Here is a 19,465-nt window from a genome sequence, read left to right as displayed (position 1 = left end):
AAGCTCTGAAAAGAGTTCTAGGTCTCCAGCTTTTGTTTAGTCTCTTCTGTGTTGGGTGGGCACTGATGACACAGCTTTCTTTGAATCATTTCTGCTTCTATATGAAAGCTCAATAAATCCCAAGATTCACCAAGATGGGCTTCAATGGTATTTGTATTTTGGTCTATTTTAGGCCTCCTATCTGAGGTGAGCAGGAAAGTGAAGAGAGAAAATGATCTATTTTAATATTTTTTTGATGTAAAACAACATAGAGTAAAAAAGATCTTTTGCTCAACATTGATAAAAAGTTTATCAAGCAATGCTGGCAATTTTTTGTTAAATATTATACTTGCTCATTATTTAAACATGAGTACAAAGCAGGTATTCATAATGCTTTATATGATAGACTTCTGGTATATTAATATTATCTAGTAAATAAAATAATTTTAAATCAAACAGGGAGATAATAAATGTACAAAATTCTACCATTTTATAAATGTAGCCTTGAGGAGAAAAAATATATTTCTTTTTGGAATAGAAAAACTATGTTTATTTTTTTATATTTTATTTATTTATTTATTTATTTATTTATTTATTTATTTATTTATAAAAAGTTTTTTCACTTCCTCCCCTCCTCCCAATACCCTCCCACTCCTCTCACTCCCTCCCCTCCTCCCTCACCAGTCCCAAGAGCAGTCAGGGCCTCCTGCCTTGCTGGGAGTCCAAGTTCCTCCCCCCCAGGAAGGTGAGCATCCAAACCGACCAGGATCCCAGAAAGCCAGCACATGCAGAGGAAAGAAGACCCAGCACCATTGTCAATGGCCTCCCAGTCAGCCAGTATGTCAGCCACATTCAGAGACTCCGGTTTGATCACGTGCTCATTCAGTCCCAGTCCATCATTCGATCAGTCCCCTTGTATCAGTGGGTGAACGCACCCCTCGCGGTCCTGACTTTCTTTTTCATGTTCTCCCTCCTTCCGCTCCTCATTTGGACCTTGGGGGCTCAGTCCAGTGCTCCAGTGTGGGTCTCTGTCTCAATCTCCATCTATCGTTGGATGAAGGTTCCCTCTGATCCTGCCTTCCTTGCTCACATTCTCCCTCCTTCTGCTTCTCATTTAGACCTAGGGAGTTAAGTCCAGTGTTCCAATATGTGTCTCTGTCTCTATCTCCATCCATCGCCAGATGAAGGTTCTCTCTGGATAGAACTCCTCAGCACTGAAACAGGGACAGCTGGTATTCCAAGGACACAGGAGACAAAAGGGCGGCAGTGGCAGCAGGGAGGAGATCCGTGGAACACCGAAGACCTTCGAAAAACTATGTTTAAATAGAAATAAAAGTCAGCTTAAAATATTTTAAGTTGAATCTGTATTAATACATTATTACAAATTAATACAAGTTAATAACTTCAAATCTGGGGCAGGAGTTGATTTAGTTTGAAGTAATAGGATGAATTTGCCTTTCAGTGTTGGTATTGAGAGAAAACATTTTAACTTCACTTAGTATACTGCCTTGCTATGTCAACTTGACATAAACTCAAGGCATTTGAGATGAGGAAATATTGATTAAGAAAATTATACCATAATATCAGGCTGTATGCAAGCCTGTATGCATGTTCTTTAATTATTAGTGGGGGAGTTCCCAACTCATCGTGGGTTATGCTTTGCCTAGGTCACTGGTTCTGGGTTCTATAAAAAAGCTGATTGATTAGCAAGTCATTATCAGTACCCCTCCATGACCTCTGCATCAGCATCTGCCTCCAGCTTCCTTCCTTTCTTGAGTTCCTGTTCTGACTTCCTTTGATGATGAACAGTGATGTAGAAGCCTAAGCTGAATAAACCCTTCCCCCACATTGGTTATGGTATTTTGTCACAGTTATAGAAACCCTAAGACAAGTTGATACCAGAAAGAAGGTACCACTGTAGCAGACCTGATCGTGTTTAGGGAGGTTTATGGAATGACTTTGTAACTTTTAGGCTAGAATAGCCGTTGATTGTTGAGTGTAAAGTGGAGTGTTCTGTAGGAGCTTGTCAGGAAGGCTTTTGAGATTAATGCAGAGGATGGAGACTCGGCATGTCAGGTTTCAGATGAAAGTTTGAAGACTCTATCATTGCTGTTTGCTGTTTTGAATTATGTTCCCCTCTGGTCAGCTAGGGCTGAAGAGTCAGTCATGATTACCAAATGACTGACATGATAGTAAAATTTCTGCATTACTGGAGTAATTGATGTTCATTAAGGGGAGCTATGACATTAGTAGGGATTAAGAAGAGATCAGCAGTACACACTCCAAAATAATATGAGAAGGCTCAGCACACACAAACTATGTTCCAGAAGCAGTACTGGTTTTTACCTTGTGCTAGCAGTTGAAATTTGTAGTTTAGGAGTCACCCAGATGTTACTGTTTTTGAATACATAAAGCAGTCATGAAAAACAGCTAAGCCATAGTCCTGTGAGAGCCAGGACTGTCTGCTGATGAAGGTACAGCCTTGCTGGTATTTGAAGGCTCAGGATTGAAGGGATCTTGCAAAGAAGTTGAAGATTGGAACCATGAGGTAAACCAATGAGAGGTTATTGGTAAGAGTGCAGCCAAGTTGCAGCAGAAGACCCAGAATTTTGGAGAAGCCAGTACCGTGGATGATCTCAAAGAACAGAAGCAACAGTGGAGAACTTGTCCAAGCTTAGAATACAAACTGTGTGTGCTACAGTGAATGAGTTAGAGAAGAGACCCAAGTCCACCAGATGAGCCCAGAAAACGATGAATGGATTACAGACAAAGGACATTGTGATTTACACTGTTTGGAGTTAGCTTTTAATTTGATCTGACTGTGATTGTCTTCTGGTTCTGGTGTGGGAAATCCTTCTGTATATGTATTGCTTTTATTGTTTAATGAACACAATGCTATCTTGGCCTGTGATAGGACAGAGTAGAGCTAGGTGTAGAGGGAGGAGAGAAACTAAACTGAATGCTGGGAGAAAGAAGGTGCAGTCACAAGAAGTCGTGTAGCTCCACTGGAGACAGACACTGGATGAAACCTTGCCATATGGCAATATACAAATTAATGGAGATGGGTTAGTTTAGGATATAAGGGCTAGCTAGAAATACACTTAAGCTATTGACCAAAAAGCATTGCAAACAATATAGTTTCTGTGTGATTATTTCATGGTCTGAGCAGACAGGAACAAACAAGCAGTCTCCACCAACATTGTTCTTCCCTCTTGAAGTAAGAATATATATTTCATTTACTTTTTTTTTTTTAGTAAATTTTATTAAATTATAAAAGTTTCCATTTCCACCCCCCCTCCCAACACCCTCCCACTCCCCCTACTCCCCCTCCTCCTCCCTCTTCGTCCCCCAGGGCAGTCAGGGTTTCCTGCCCTGTGGGAAGTTTCAGTTCCTTCCCCCTCCCTCCAGGTCCAGGAAGGTGAGTGTCCAAACAGACTGGATCCCCAAAATCCATTATATGTAGAGGAAACAGGTCCCAGTGTCATAGTCAATGGCTTTTCAGAAAGACTTCGGGTCAGCCACAGTCAGAGAATCCGGCCAAATTTGGAGAGTCTGGTTAGATCACGTCCTCTTTCAGTCCCAGTCCAACTGGCCTTGGTAAACTCTCATCAGATCCGTTCCCTTGTATCAGTGGGTGATAGCATCCCTCGCAGTACTGATTTCGTTTTTCATGTTCTTCCTCCTTCTGCTCCTCATTTGGACCTCGGGGGGCTCAGTCCGGTGCTGCAATATGGGTCACCGACTGTATCGCCGTCCTTCGTCAGATGCAGGATCTATGGTGATAAGCAAAATATACATTAGTATGGACATGGGCCACGGCCGATTCAGGCACCCACTCCTCTGTCCTTTTTTAAAGAGATTTTAGGTTTGATAAAAAACTTTTAATTTTACATGTTGATAAAGCAAAGAAAACCAGCCTACAAACCACAGTCCCAGAGAACGAAGACAACAATGAGGACACTAAGAGAGACATACATAGATCTAATCTACATGGGAAGTAGAAAGTAGAAAAAGAAAAGATCTCCTGAGTAAATGGGGAGCATGGGGACTTTAGGGGAGGGTTGAAGCGGGGAGGGGAGAGGCAGGGAGGGGAACTGAGAAAAATGTAGAGCTCAATAAAAATCAATAAAAAAATCTTTTAGGATGGATGCCCCAAGGGTCCAGAAAAGCTTCGGGTGACTGTCCAGGCAGAGAAATGTCCTGTCAGTTCTGGAGTTTTGAAAGTTTCTTACAATGCGCTTCCTGTTTGCTTTGGTAATATTGTATCCTTCTGGAGTCTTTGATGGAGTTAAAGAATTTATAGTTGTGGTTTTCCTTAGTTATGATAAAAGATAAAATAGATATAAATATTGTAACTGTAAGCAGCATGCCTCCATAGCTTCTGCATCAGTTCCTGCCTCCAGGTCCTGTCCCTACTTGAGTTCCTGTCCTGACTTCCTTTAATTATGAACTGTGATGTGAAAGTACAATCCACATAAACCCTTTCTTCCTCAAGTTGCTTTGGCCATAGTGTCTTGTGGGAAAATAAATGGAAACTAAGACTTCTATTGTTCATCAAAACCTATCCGTATGATAAATGAACCACAACAACTGGAAGTGGATTTTAAGCACGTATTTTTACATATTTGTTTTATTATGTTGCTTGCTTGAAACCTCTTGCCTATTCTCTGGTTAAGAATCTCACTTGAGCTTCAGAAGATGTCTAACTTGGTTTACTTTTTGCCTCTCAAGAATAGCACCAAAATTTAGAAACCGAAGACATAAGTTTAAAAAAAGAACACATGAATTGGTTGTGCAACCTGTTGAACAACTGGCTTTGCCGATTAGTGGGTGCCAGGTACAGTAAGTAAAAAATTCTCTCAAGAAAGAAAGTAAAGAGTAATCAAGGAAGACACCAAGGTTGTCCTTAGTTCTCTAGAAGCCACAAGACTGACATACACACATACACACACACACACACACACACACACACGTTCAAGCACACATCCACTGAGAGCAGGGATCTCCCTAAACACAAATAATTCTGTAACCTTTTAGACTGTATTGAATGATCCTCTGTGGTAAGAATAGTTTTGACTTTACTATTGACAACATTCATGACAAAGCAGCCCTATGTCATGGGATTGTTACTTGAGCAATTCCATAAATCTTGTTGCTTCTGTACACTTAAGACCTGGAGAAAGATCAGAGGCAGACTCACCTGATGCATCATTCATTGAGATAATTCTTACTTCAAATATTGTAGTTACTAAAGAGTAATAATATATCAAATTTTGCCTAACCTGGAGTTGACTTGGATTTATTTAAGAAACATTTGTTCAAAATATAAAAAAAAAATATACCCAATGGGGAATACTTATTTCACAAGAAAGAAAGCATATCAATTACTCATAAATCACACCAGTTATTCTGTGGTGAGGGGCTATATAATCTAAGAAAATTTAATAAAATCTTATTAACATAAAACAAAGGATGTCATTTGAATTATTCTTGTGTTATGTCATTTTTCTTCATGTTTTGAAATTGCCCCATCTAAGTTAATTATTTTTGCTAATATAAAATTTCACATGTGATAGAATTAAATTCTATTTCAACAATATTAGTATATGATTTAGTTATTAATATATGATAGGATATTTGCTACCTTTTCTTCTGCATTTAATTCTTGGTCATTTATTGTAGCCATATGTGCTGCATGATTCTTGATTTTACATTTATTACAACAAGATTAAAATTTTTGCATGCTCAAAATGTTTATTCCTCTGAATTGCAATGCTTCGTTGGGCTTAATGTCTCTATACACTTTTACAATGTTTTTTTTTAAATAAGAGTTGTATACTTAAAACAACCAGGGAAATATTTCTCATTATTTAAAACAATATGAACTACATGATGCTTTTTATAGAAGATGATTTTCCCATTAAAGTTTCTCATGCATTTTAAGTTATTTTAAAAAATTGTTTCGTGTAAACTATCATGAGGCTACAAACACTCAAAATATTACAAAATCACAACAGTAAAAGACTTCCTTAAAGCCGTGACAAAAAAGAGTGGCACATTTCACAGACACATTTAACATGCTTAATTTAGATATAATTTGATTGTTAAAAAATTCTCAGTGACACATGGAATAAAGATGTAGGTCATTATAAAATACCTGTTTTTTTTTAAAGAAACTGAAAAACAGAAGTGACTTTACATCAAAAGTAACATAATACTGAAATCTATATTGTTACTGTTGAGAGTAGCAAAGGTATGGAATTACTCCATCCTAAAAGACTGAAAACAGGATAAAACTGGATAGTTTCCTCAGATGTAATAATTTGAAGAACTTCAAATGGATTATTGAAAGAATCCATTAGAAATAAACTACTGAAGAAAGGATGTAAGGAAAGGCAGTAACAGAGACTGTTAACAACAGTCAACAACAACAACAAAAATACTGAGAGCCCAGAAAATAGCTCAGAGTAAGCACTGAAAAATAATAAGGGTCCTTAATATTTAGAGAATTGTAAATAGGCTACCAAATGTTTATTCTACTCTGTGATGCAAAGTGCTCTAACCACTTTGGAGATTTGTATGCTAAAGGAATATAATCATCATCTTGTTAACATATTTAAAATTTATATTTCACAAATAAAACCAATGGATTCAGGGCTATGCAGTGGCAGCAAAATCTATAATTTCTTAAATGTATCAAGATAAGTGGCTATAAATGTATGTGGTGTTTGGAAAGGGTCTTTTATTTATTTATTTTTTAATTTTTTTTAAATTTTCATAATAGATTTTAATAAAATGCTATTGCAAAGTGATATATATAATTCAATTTTCAAAGAAACTAAACATTAAAATTTATAAATTTTATTGAATAAGTCATTATTCCACACTTTATACATTAATGTCATTCATTACTATAATATCAAAATCTAAACACCTGATGAGTTAAGTAGGAAATTACATTGAAAGCCCCCCAAATTTTGGTTCCCATAGTTAAATCAAAATGATTTTAAAGAATAGATAGCCACAGAAATCACAATAATAAGGAGCATCTACTGTTAGGATTGTATGACTTTTGTCTTAAAATACACTTGTGCAATTTAAAATAGTTATTGACATCCATAAGTCGAACTATGTTTGCATCTCCAGAACAAAGTGAACTTGGATACGGTGAAAATGGAGCTTTTATGATGGAATGTGTTCTAACCACTTTGGAGTATTACTATTGTCAGCCTAAACAGAAAGATAACATTTAAATATTCCAAAATTTAGCTACATTATTTAGATAAGTAGCATTGATAATGCAAATATTAATAAATATATAATAAGTATGACTTCATTATAAAATTATTAGTGTATTGGCTAATTTGCATCTGTTTATATTATTGTATAAACTTACTCAACTCAGTTCATGTATGTATAATATGTACACACATTATATGTATTATATATACAATATACATTATATAATGTGATCTTAATATTATCAATAACGGCAAAACAATAATGACTAGAAGAAATGTAAAGTTTTATGTGTATAATTTAGAATGTGGCTATTATTAAAAGTGAATATAAAGTAAGAAAAAGATCATCTCTGAAAAAGTTAAAGAAAAACAATTTTACAAATAAAACTAGCATCAAAGGATTTTTGTCTCCCTTTTAAAAGCACAGGACACATTTAACTCATTACAATGATTCTCAATCGTGGTTGCATAGTGCAGTGACCACAATAATTAATTAGTGATACTTCTGTTCCTTGTAGAATCCCTCATTGAGAATTGCAGAAATGAACGTTTTTGTCAAGTTGACATCAATAGTCTTTTACATAGAAAGTAACATGGAATCAATAATTTGTGATAGACACAGACATATTAATGAGAAAAATAAAATAGAGAGACAAGCCTCCAAATGTATAGAAAATGCAGTCTCATGTTGACTAGAGGTAAACCCATGCTCTCTCATATGCATGAGATTATTTAAGATTCTGGGAAACATTTTAAGATTATATTCTTTCAAATATATTCCATCAGTAGATACTGTGGGAACTTAAAATGCTATAAGGTATTATTATAAGAAATAATTTCATTCATATCTGCTTATTCTGTACTAAAAAAGTCTTAGCTACTGTATGTTCAGTGAACGTCAATCAGCCTGTTTCTGGTAAAGCAAGTGTCTTAAACTATTCCATTGTATTCGAAGGGAATTTTCTAAGAAATTGCTTGAATGTGATAGTGCTTGATATTCAATTTTAAAATATGTTTTGTGGTTATAGCATCTTGCATATACGAAATTTCTCTCAAAACTATTCTTGTTAATTATTAAAATATTTTATAACTGATCTTAAATGCCAGATAATTAACAATCCATAATCAAAATAAGAAAGTGATTAATTGATTCATACACAGTATCTGAACCGGGTGGCACCTAGGCTCTATTCAGTGTATAACCTGAACAAAACTCTGCCCCTCCTGTGCTCTGTAGTCTACAATTTGCAAACTGAGAATTTTCACCTCAATATTCTTCTAAATGAGTGAATATGGATACATCATCTAAAAGATCTTTCTATTTATAATTTTCCATAATTCAGTAAATAATTCAAACTTTTAAAATGATGGAATAATATATTTAGAATATGCAAAAATAAATGACTTTTATATATCAAGCTAGTACATAAACAAACATGTTTTTTTTTTATTAAAATATAAAAGTTTCCATTTTCGCCCCTCCTCCCAACACCCTCCCACTCTCCCCACTCCCTCTCCTCTTCCCTCTCCATCCCTAAGAGCAGTCAGGGTTTCCTGCCCTGTGGGTAGTTCAAGTTCCTCTCCGCTCCCTCCAGGTCCAGGAAGGTGAGTATCCAAACAGACTGGATCTCCAAAAATCCAGAATATGCAGAGGAAACAAGTCCCAGAGTCATTGTCAATGGCTTTTTAGAAAGACTTCGGGCCAGCCACATTCAGGGAATCCAGCCTCCCCCAGAAAATCTGGTTGGATCAAGCGCTCCTTCAGTCCCAGTCAACTGGCCTTGGTGAACTCTCATTAGATCAGTCCCCTTGTATCAGTGGGTGATCGCTCCCCTTGCGGTTCTGATTTTCTTTTTCATGTTCTTCCTCCTTCTGCTCCTCCTTTGGACCTTGGGGGGCTCAGTCCGGTGCTCCAATGTGGGTCTCTGTCTGCATCGCCATCCATTGCCGGATGAAGGTTCCCTCTTGATCTTGCCCTCCCTGCTCACGTTCTTCTTCCTTCTGCTTCTCGCTTGGACCTAGGGAGTTAAGTCCAGTGTTCCAACGTGGGTCCCCGTCCCTATCTCCATCCATTGCCAGATGAAGGATCTATGGTGATAAGCAAAATATTCATCAGTATGGTTATGGGCCAAGGCCAGTTCAGGCACCCTCTCCTCTGTCCAGAGAACAATCTGGGAATCTCTCCTTGGACCTGGGATCCCATTTACAGTCAAGTCTCTAGTAAACCCTAAACTGATTTCCATAGTTGAGATATATTCTTCCCTGAACCCATATCTATCCTTCCTCCCTCCCCCCCTCCCAGTCCCCCGAGCATTCCCCATTCCTCCCCTGCTCCCTTCTCTCTAACCCTCTCCCCTTCCAACTACCCTCCCAACCCCCCATGCACCCGTGGTTACCTGGAACTCTTGTCTATTTCCAATCTCCAGGAGGAAAACTACCTGAATTTTCTTCAGGTTCACCTTCTTATTTAGCTTCTCTAGGATCACGAATAATAGGCTCAAAGACCTTTAATTATGGCTAGAATCCACTTATGAGTGAATACATACCTTATTCGTCTTTTTGGGTCTGGCTTACCTGACTCAGTAAAGCGTTTTCTTTTTCTTTTTTTTATTTTTCTTTTTATTTATTTACTTTTATTTAATTTTTACTGGGAACCCCTCAAGAATCAAGTCTCTTGCAAACCCTAGAATGGCTCTCTTAGTTGCGATATAAACTTCCCTGCTCCCATAACCAACCTTCCTCCCTCCCCCCCTCCCATTCCCCCAAGCCATCCCCAATTCTCGCCCTCTCCCCTCTCCCTAACCATCTTCCCTTAAGTCCACCCCCCATCCCCCAACAAACATGTTTTAAGCTTTAAAAATATCAGGAAAAGTATCAGTTGAGATTTGATCAAACTAAAACTATGGAGCAAAGTTAATTTTCTATGTGACTAAGGCATTTGCTATCATTTCTGATATTCCTCATTTCTATGTGATATTGATCACTTATTTTCAATTACAGTTGATTTATTTTAATTTCAACTTCATTCATCACCAAATTTAAGACTCTTCTATGTTGCATATCTCACAAAATACAATTCTTTTTACCTTGTATTATTGGAATTCGATATTCATTAAACAACAACTCCCCAATGCCTCCCAACTGTTGTCAATCCTCAGTCATTTACATGCAACCATATGTTATTTGTCTTTTTGTGCTAGCTTTATTTTACCTATGTTGATTTCTTCAAGAGTAATGTCTGCTGTTGACTGATACAGATATTTTAAAGGGTGAAACATACAGTTTTTCTATTCACTTGGAGATTAAGAGTTGGGTTGACATATATTTTAGCTAATATAAATATAGCTACTATAAACACTAATATAGACAGTCAGGTTTCCAAGTTTCTACTGTAAATATTTTTCACGTACATTTATGTGGAATTATCTGTATTGCATGACAGCTCAGTTACGTTTGTTGAGAAGCTGCTTGTAGTCCCCAATGACACCAGTGCAATTCCTACCTACAGCAAATATTGTTGCTGCTTCAACACATCTTAGCCAAAATGTTTCCATTTTATTTTAATATGTCCCCATAAAAATTAAGAATGATGTCTACTATAAGCTTTTCATATATAAACAGATTGTATATAAAAGCATTTCTGTGTTTTATTAATGATAATGTAGAATGATAATTATCATCCTAAGGGTTATATTTTTGGGGGTGTGCTGTAACTAAAGGATGGAGCCCTGGCTTAGCATATGTCAAATCCTAGTACCACAAAAAAAAACTGAAAAGAAAGAGATGAAAATATTATATTTCATCAAAGAATGAATTTTTAATGTTGCCTGTAATTAATGTTATGTTGAGTCTTAATTTGTGTATTAAATTGGGTTTCTTTTAGAAGTAAACCTTTGTGTACTTTGGAAAATATTCACCTTGTTTGTTAGTTGCATGTATTACATAGAAATAGTTCTATGTATTTCTATGTCACAAAATTGGTTTATTAAATCCCAATCTTATGGCATATCTTTTATTGAGAATAAAATACTGAAATTTCTAAATATTGTTACCTAAATGTCATTCTATTTAATTCTGTCAACTTTTCTTTCTCATATTTGGATTGGCTATTATTAGTTGTACAAATATTTTTTCTTTTTGTACATTCTTGCTGTCTTAAAATTCTTATCAATATGTTATAAGCTTTGTTTTGTGACCTGCTTTGGTCTTATTTCCCCAAAGATATGATAAACTGGATATATCTGACTATTACACTTGGTAAAATAATCACTAGTATATATTTATAAGATTTTTTTACATCATGTGTACATATGTGTCTGTATTCAGATAAGTGTACTTGAAGACAGGTGACTGAGCTGAAGTTACAGACATTGAGAGTTCCCTGATATGGTAGCTAGTAATTGAACTTGGGTCTTTTGCAAGAAAAGCAGGAGTTTTCAATGACCTAATCATTTATACATTTCTCTAGCTACTTATTAGTGATATTTTATAAATAATTTCCAATACTTACTGAACAAATGCCTCTTATGAGATATGTATTCTAAATACTCTTTCAAAATGTATTCTTATTTGTGTGTTTGTAAATGATCTTGCATGAATATACATTGTCATATATATAAAGAAGCTCCCTGAGGACAAAATAAATCATCAGATCCTCCCCAGAACTAGAGTTATAGGCACTTGTGAGTCACCATATGTTCGAAGAGTTGGACCTAACTACTCTGCAGGAAGAGTAAGCACACTTCTTTCTAGCCAGGAGCTATAAATCCATGTATACTGAAGCATGCATAGGCAATCCATATAAGGTGGTTCTGTTTAATTTGTTCACATTGGATTTCGTGTTCTAAATTGATGAGGATGACTGACCAGGTATCTTCTTCAAGAGGGCACCAGATATCATTACAGATAGTTGTGAACTACCATGTGCTTGCTGGAAATTGAACTCAGGACATTTGAAAAAGCGAGCAGTGCTCTTAACTACTGAGTTATCTGATCTTTATTTAACTAGCATTTTCACAAGAGAATATATTTTTTTGCTATCTATTTTCCTTTTATGTATTTATTACATACATATAACACATACAATTCTACGAAATTGTTGTATACATAAGGGGCATCAGATTTTCTTGTGATGCTCATGTATGTGTAGTATGAGTGTGCATGTATATATATGTGTGTGTGATCCTCTTATTAATAATGATGTCATTATTAGTTCACAATTTCATAATCCTAGGTGATGTGACTTATAATTCTCATACTTTTACTGTTCTTAACTCCCTTGGGTAGAAATGTGAAAAAATATAGTTTATAAAAGCCAGATAGTGTTTACATATTCTGGAAGTTCTCCTAAAAATGAAACCCAGTAACCCTGGAATTATACAGGCTTTTATTCCTCATTCTAACTTCTTACTTTATGCAGTCCAGAATCAATGAGTATTAAAAGGCTAGATACATGAATAAAGACCCAAGTAAAAAATTAAGTGAAGTTGCAACCTTAAACTGTAGTACCACAGTTTTAGCAAATAAAATTATAGACAATTCCAAAGTGAAATGATTGAGATTTTCCCATGTGAACTCAAAGTTTATATTATTGGAAAAAAAAGGATGTTCAATTCTTAGAGGGGACTGCAAATAAAAGAGAAACTTCTAGGCTACAATTTAATAGGTTTCTGGATGAAAGGTGCTAAGAGATTGCATTCTTTTTGGCTTTTGCAAAGGAAAGTTGACATACCTATCTTACATTTTAAAAAGAAGGATATATGCAAAACTACAAATTTCAAATTAAATAACAAAATTTCAACTATAGCTTATACTATTCCATACATGCTTATTTAAAAATAAAATAATATACTTTTGAGTTTTACTATAAGTATAAATTTAAATTAAATTTAAATAAACACACATTTTTTTCACATATATATAAATCTACATACAGAGTGAAAAAACATAAAATTATAATAATATAATATAATATAATACAATATAATATAAATTTCCAGTATTCTAAAAATTTATTCTGGAAAGTGTTTTCAAAAGTTTTGTGTTTTATATTTAAGGAAATATTAAACTGATGTACTAGAGAATTACATTTTTTATTAATATGTTAAACATTATATATGCATAGTATAATATGTAAATGTGACAAAATGCATTGGTTTACATGTTAATTAAAATATGTAGTAGATATATTTTGTTTTTTAATTGAAATACAATTAAAATTTAAATTATGCATTAAATAAAGACACAAAATATGGTGTAGAGGTTTTTGACAAAATTTTCAATTGCTGACACAAATTTCAATTATTTCAGAATTTACAGCATACATTGTGTATATTAATATTTTATAATTTATAATTTAGTAATATTCTCAAATTTAGACATTAAAAGAAGACTTCATAATTATCAGAAACACAATTTAGTGGAAGTAGATGGTACTTAAAGTTTTTCTTGTCACTAGAAAAGCTAACATCAGCATGAGTAGCCCTATTTTGTAATTTGAAAATGACCTTGAGTGATTATATTCATATCAGGCTGCCAACTATTCATTGAGATATTTTCCCTAGGGAAGTGATCCTCCAAATTCTGATTACCAATGAATAATGCCTTGGCAGAAAAGTCACCAATAATGGTATTAAAGTCTGGGGGAAGTTATGATGTCACTTAATAAGATTTAAAAAGCATAGCACTCTGACAACTGTCAAATTTGTTCCAAGCCTTGAGAAATCTAAATGTTCATTAACCAAAGGGTCATACATTAGCTCAAGTCCAGTCATTCATTTTAAGGTGCCGAATTAGTTCAGAGTAGAGAAAACCAGTTAGGCAAGACTCAAAGTTGTTCAAGGTCATGTGAATGTTTTCTTCTGTAGTTGTTTCAATCACTTTCCAAAGGACAAGAATAAAAAAAAATGGCTTTAATGCTTTAAATGCTGTGAACTTCTCCCTTGTAGGTCAGGCCTAGGTATTACATTCCCATAAATATTTAAGCAAGTTTTAACAATAAAACCTTAGAATTTTCTTATCTTTATTTTCCATGTTGGAAAAAAACCAAAATCTAGTAGATATGTTCCTACCAAGGTCTTGAACCAAGTATACCTTGAAGTTGGTGAGATATAAACCTAGTTTCTCCTCTTTATTGTATTGCTAACATTGACCATTTGGAGATAAAATTTCAGTATTTCTCCTTTATATTGTTATCTATTTGAGTCTTCTTCTCATAATAATGGTCACTATACTGAGTAAATAGTCATATGCATTTTATCATTGTTTTTATTTAATTTTCTCTAGAAAGAAATTGTTTTATAACAGATGTCATGTATTCATTTTTATATAATTTATACCTAGCCAATCACCAAATATTAAGTGACTCCACTAAATATATGGCAATTGATGATGACTTCCTTGGTGAACAGAACAGTGCATATCTTCTTGCTCAGATGAATATAATGTAATACTTTGAATAAGTAGCAAACATAACCAGAGAAAAGACTCCAAAAGGAAAAGAAAGTAACAACAATGAGACCAATTAGGGTAAAGGAAGATGTGTAAATTATTGGCAATTGTATGGGATCAGATGCCCTTGTTCAGTACCATGTTGTTGTTTTCTTTATTTTAATAGACTAACTTAACAATTATTTGATTGTTAAACTCCATTGTTAAAAATTCTGTCAACAATTTTCCATGAAAAGAATTCCTGGTGAATTCCTCTCTACGATACTAAAACTACTCCAAAAGATAAAATTACCGAAGATAAAATTGGACAAAAGATAAAATTGCATAAATACACTTTGGAGCTAAGTCTAACCCTGAAAACACCAACAAAGTAGGTCTAATATTAGCAAATTAGTTCAATGGAATTATTCCTAAAAACTGAGCTGAAACTAACATCTAATTAGAAATAAAGATCCACAAATTCTAATTAACATTTTCTTGACTCTGCTAGCTCCTTTCTATTGATATTCACCATGACTTGGTGTGAAATTTCATTATCTGAAATCTAGATTTTTATACAGGTTTTTATTCACTATTTCTCATCACTTAATGTAGTTATTTACAAGATACCCTCCAAATTAATTATCAGGAGTTTTTCTAATTCTTTCACTTACTTAAACTATGTTCATTTGTCCCATAATCTCTTGGTAACTTTTAAATTTTTTAAATCGGACCTTCACAAGCACCCAATACCTAAAACTTCCTCAATAACAACCATATTACATTAATTACTTTGTCAATATTTTTACATTTTTAAACATTTTTTACTAGAATCTATCAATCATTATATACTCATGATAATTTGTGTATTTAACTAACATACTTCTTGTTTCTACTTTATTTTATCTCTATTGCTCACATCAACCATATAAGCATCAATTTTTCTAGAAGTCAGATCATTCCCTTCAGAATGTCAGCTTATCTTTGGTAGCTATGACCCATGTACTTCACTGCCCTCCTCAGTAAAATATTGCAAACAGTCATAACATTTAAATATGAAGTAAATTGACCTGGTGTTCCTTCTCAAATGCATACATTAAACATTCAACCCCAGATTCAATGTGATGATGTTTGTGGCAAAACTTTTGACAATAAATTATTTAGTTATCAAGATATCTTCAGAAATTTCACTAATGTTCTTTTAAAGAAAGTCCAAAGAGTTGGCTAGGCATTTTTCTGGTAAGTGAGGAGACAACAAAAAGTAAACTATCTGTATGCCACAAAAGAACTTACATATTACCATGCTTACATCTGTAGTGTGAGAGAAAGGAAAAGGCAGTTTTTTAATTTGCATTCCTCTATAGTGTTTAGTCACTACCATCCATCCTATTTGTGTGTTTGGGGTCTTTTCAGGGTGTTCTGAATATTCTTGAGCATCAAGTGTATACTTACAGTTCAACTGAGAATTTAAGCTCTAGGGGTGGCATTACTGGGTCAGAGGGGATGCATAGATGTATATATGAATGTAAATGTTCATCTTTTATAGATAGTGATAGTTTTCCAAGGTTCTGGAAATTTACCCTTCATTTCAGGAGCATCTCAAAGCTCCTGTTGTTCCACATTCCTCTTAAGTATTAGTATGGTCTGTCTCTTTCATGTTCATAATGCAGGCAAGTATGTTGAAAATAAACTACTATAATCCAAAAAAAGAACTTACATAACAAAATGATCATGCTGCTACCATGATCTAAAATTTACAAGCTTAATAACCCCATTAATTTCTGTATTCATCTATTGAACTTTGTTGTGGCATTCTTAACCAGCTATAATTAATTTCTTAAGGTATCACGGAAATATTTGAAAAGTATAATTATTGCAATATTTTTATAATTATTTAAATTGAGAATCCCTTGCAAATTTTGCTTAGATAATTTTTGATAATTTAAATATATTCAAGCTAACTTATGGCCACTTCTTATAGAGGTGATCAGTAGTTTATTCATGTACTTATATCATTTAAAAACCTGAAGGAATAGAGTATATTACCGCAGACAAGCTAATGGTCTACTAGTTACTTCTAAATTCTAGCGAATTGAAATTTCAGTATTAATTGAGAATCAAAGTTCTTTCTAAGATTTGACTTTCAGTCTTTGACATTAAACTCACAAATGGAAATCGCAGATTTTAGATGCTCCCTTCTTTCTTCCTCAGTTCCCTCTCTTTCCTTTTAACTGAGCTCTTCTTTGCTATATTTAAGGAATTAATAATCATAGTACTTACTCTTTATGCCATTCTACATTTCACTTAGTTAAAACTCAGTGATGTGTTTTCATATACCTTTCTTGTATACAGGCCCTCAGAACAAAATATTTGAAGTAAAATGGATACAGTATTTAAAATTTATGTGATTATTTAATGAGACAATAATAATAATCAAGACAAAATTCAGTGTAAAGTCCCATGAGTGTATTTTGATTTATCTCCATATGATAGTCTTACTCCTAAAAGCCTTCTTTCATTTTGAAAGAGAGTCTTTTTGCTTCCTTCTCAAGCTGGTGTAAATGTCTTCCTCTCTGTCTGAGTACTGCTTTAACTTGATTGAACAGGGCCTCAGCTCCTATCTGTCCAATCCAAAACTCTTCTGGAGACTCCTTCCATTAGCAAGAGTATATATTGTCTAATAACTCTGACTGTCATGGACCTGCCTCAGCAAAAATACCTCTTGCCTAAGTAGAGGTATGGGAATTTAGAAATATAGTAAAGAATTAAAGACATGATAGAAAATTATAAAATGAAGAAACATAGAATAATGTCAGGAGGGAATTCTAGTGAATGCTGAAATTTGCCTGCATTTAATATCCATCTGCTTAAAATACCCATGACCCCAACTGGTAGGAGTAAGACAAAAAAAAAGGCCACTACATTAACATGATACAGGGAAATAAACAGACTAATTGAAGGTCATGAGCTACATTTGTAGTTAAACATTCTGTTGCTAAAACAAAAAAAGGCACACTCACACTCTAGACCAATACATTCTGTAGACAAACCAATTCCTAGGTGGAATCCAAAATTATCTACTTAAGGGAACTGGACCTTAGTTGGATCCTTAGACTTTTGTTTGAGATAGGAACATATCTACTTCTCTATTCCTGTAGTACAAGGTCTTCTCACACTTGGTGACAATAACCTTGAGAGAGCAGAACTCTATGATATACATCTAGGTGGAAATTTTGTTTGCGGTATAAGCACAAAAACCTTGAAAGAACTAGACACAAATTCTAACTCTCTGGTCTTTGATCAATGTGGAAATAGTATCATATCTTTTGGGCCTCCACAATTCCTCCTTTTTTATTAATTTTAATAAAGCCTGTGATTCTACAATAGGACAGGTGATTGCATCTGCCTTAGATAAGCACTTTTCCATTTCCCAGACTTACCTGTTTTCAGAACATGCATTCCAACTAGGCAAGTCCAAGTCTTAGGTGCCTGGGAGGGGGGCGGAGAATCAAACCCACCACAGACTGTTGACCTTTGTCAGTTAAGGGTTAAGGGAAAAAGTACTGGACTCTGTGTCTCTAAAGAAGTTTCCGTCAAGAGAGTTTATCAGCAATTAACTAATGGTAAATTCTTTGTGCAATGCATACCTCTTGGTTGTATCTCCTAAATAAGTGTGTGGAGGATCACTAGGCTTGGGAAAGTCCACTTTTGAATTAATTGTTCTAGAGTATTCAGTTGTGTCAAAATCTAAATTTGTCTTATCAAAAATGTAAAATTCAAGAATTTATTGCTGAAGTAAACCTTTTCTTAGACAACTTCTAATCATTTTCTAATCATTAATACCTTTTGTGAAATAAAGCATTAACAAATCAATACCATAACACAATTTAACAGGTCAGTACCATAACATAATTTGTCAAATCACGATTCTCTTAAATCCATCTAACCAAAGACAAGAATAGATTTTTGTAATGAGTGAAAGTCCAAATGCAATGCTGCTTTTAAGCAACTGTCCCAAGCTCTGAACAGCAGCAAAATCTTTTAGGCTACCCTCCTCATATCTGAAGAGGGGCCCTAGTCACTCCTTATAACAAGTCTTTTTCCCCTTAAGGGGAAGATTGAGGTCTCAGATCTCAGGTTCTTATAATATTTCAATAGCAGACTGAATACATCACTGGCATTCTGAGTTCTGTGTCTGAAAGTAGAAAACACTCAAATGTTCAGGCTGTGTTTCTGTTCTGGATCCAAAATATAAAGAGGACTCACTAGGTCTTGAAGTCTGCACGGTGAGTCCATCAAGAGACTAGGAATCACCAGTTGTCACCATGAACTTCTTTCCATTGTCAGACTGCAGCATGACGTTTGTCAGGAACATAGGTTCAGATACCATTTTCCTTGGCCTGCAGCATGGTGTTATGAGGAGATCAGGGTCACAGGTTCAGGAACCATTTTCTGCTTCTCCTATGGAAGCATCAATGGATACAACTGACAAGTCAGCCACTTTTCCAATTTTAATGTTCTACTTTTAATATGAAACTTAATGATAAAATAATGCTTAGTTGAAGAACCATCATCTCAATTTATTTCCTTAATTCAAGAGTATGACACCTATCGCTTCAATTCCCTGCAACTAAATAGAATTTCTGAAATGTAGGTAGACACAAGTGAATATGAAATATTTATTGACAAAGGAATGGCATATGGTTTAAAACATAACATTAAAAAATATTCTAGATAACATATGTGCAAACATTTCAAATGTGACATTACATGCAATATATATATATATATATATATATATATATATGCCAATTAAG

Source organism: Myodes glareolus, chromosome 2 (assembly GCF_982192425.1).
Source record: "Myodes glareolus chromosome 2, mMyoGla1.1, whole genome shotgun sequence".
Taxonomy (NCBI): domain Eukaryota; kingdom Metazoa; phylum Chordata; class Mammalia; order Rodentia; family Cricetidae; genus Myodes; species Myodes glareolus.
Note: the sequence above shows the minus strand (reverse complement) of the source record.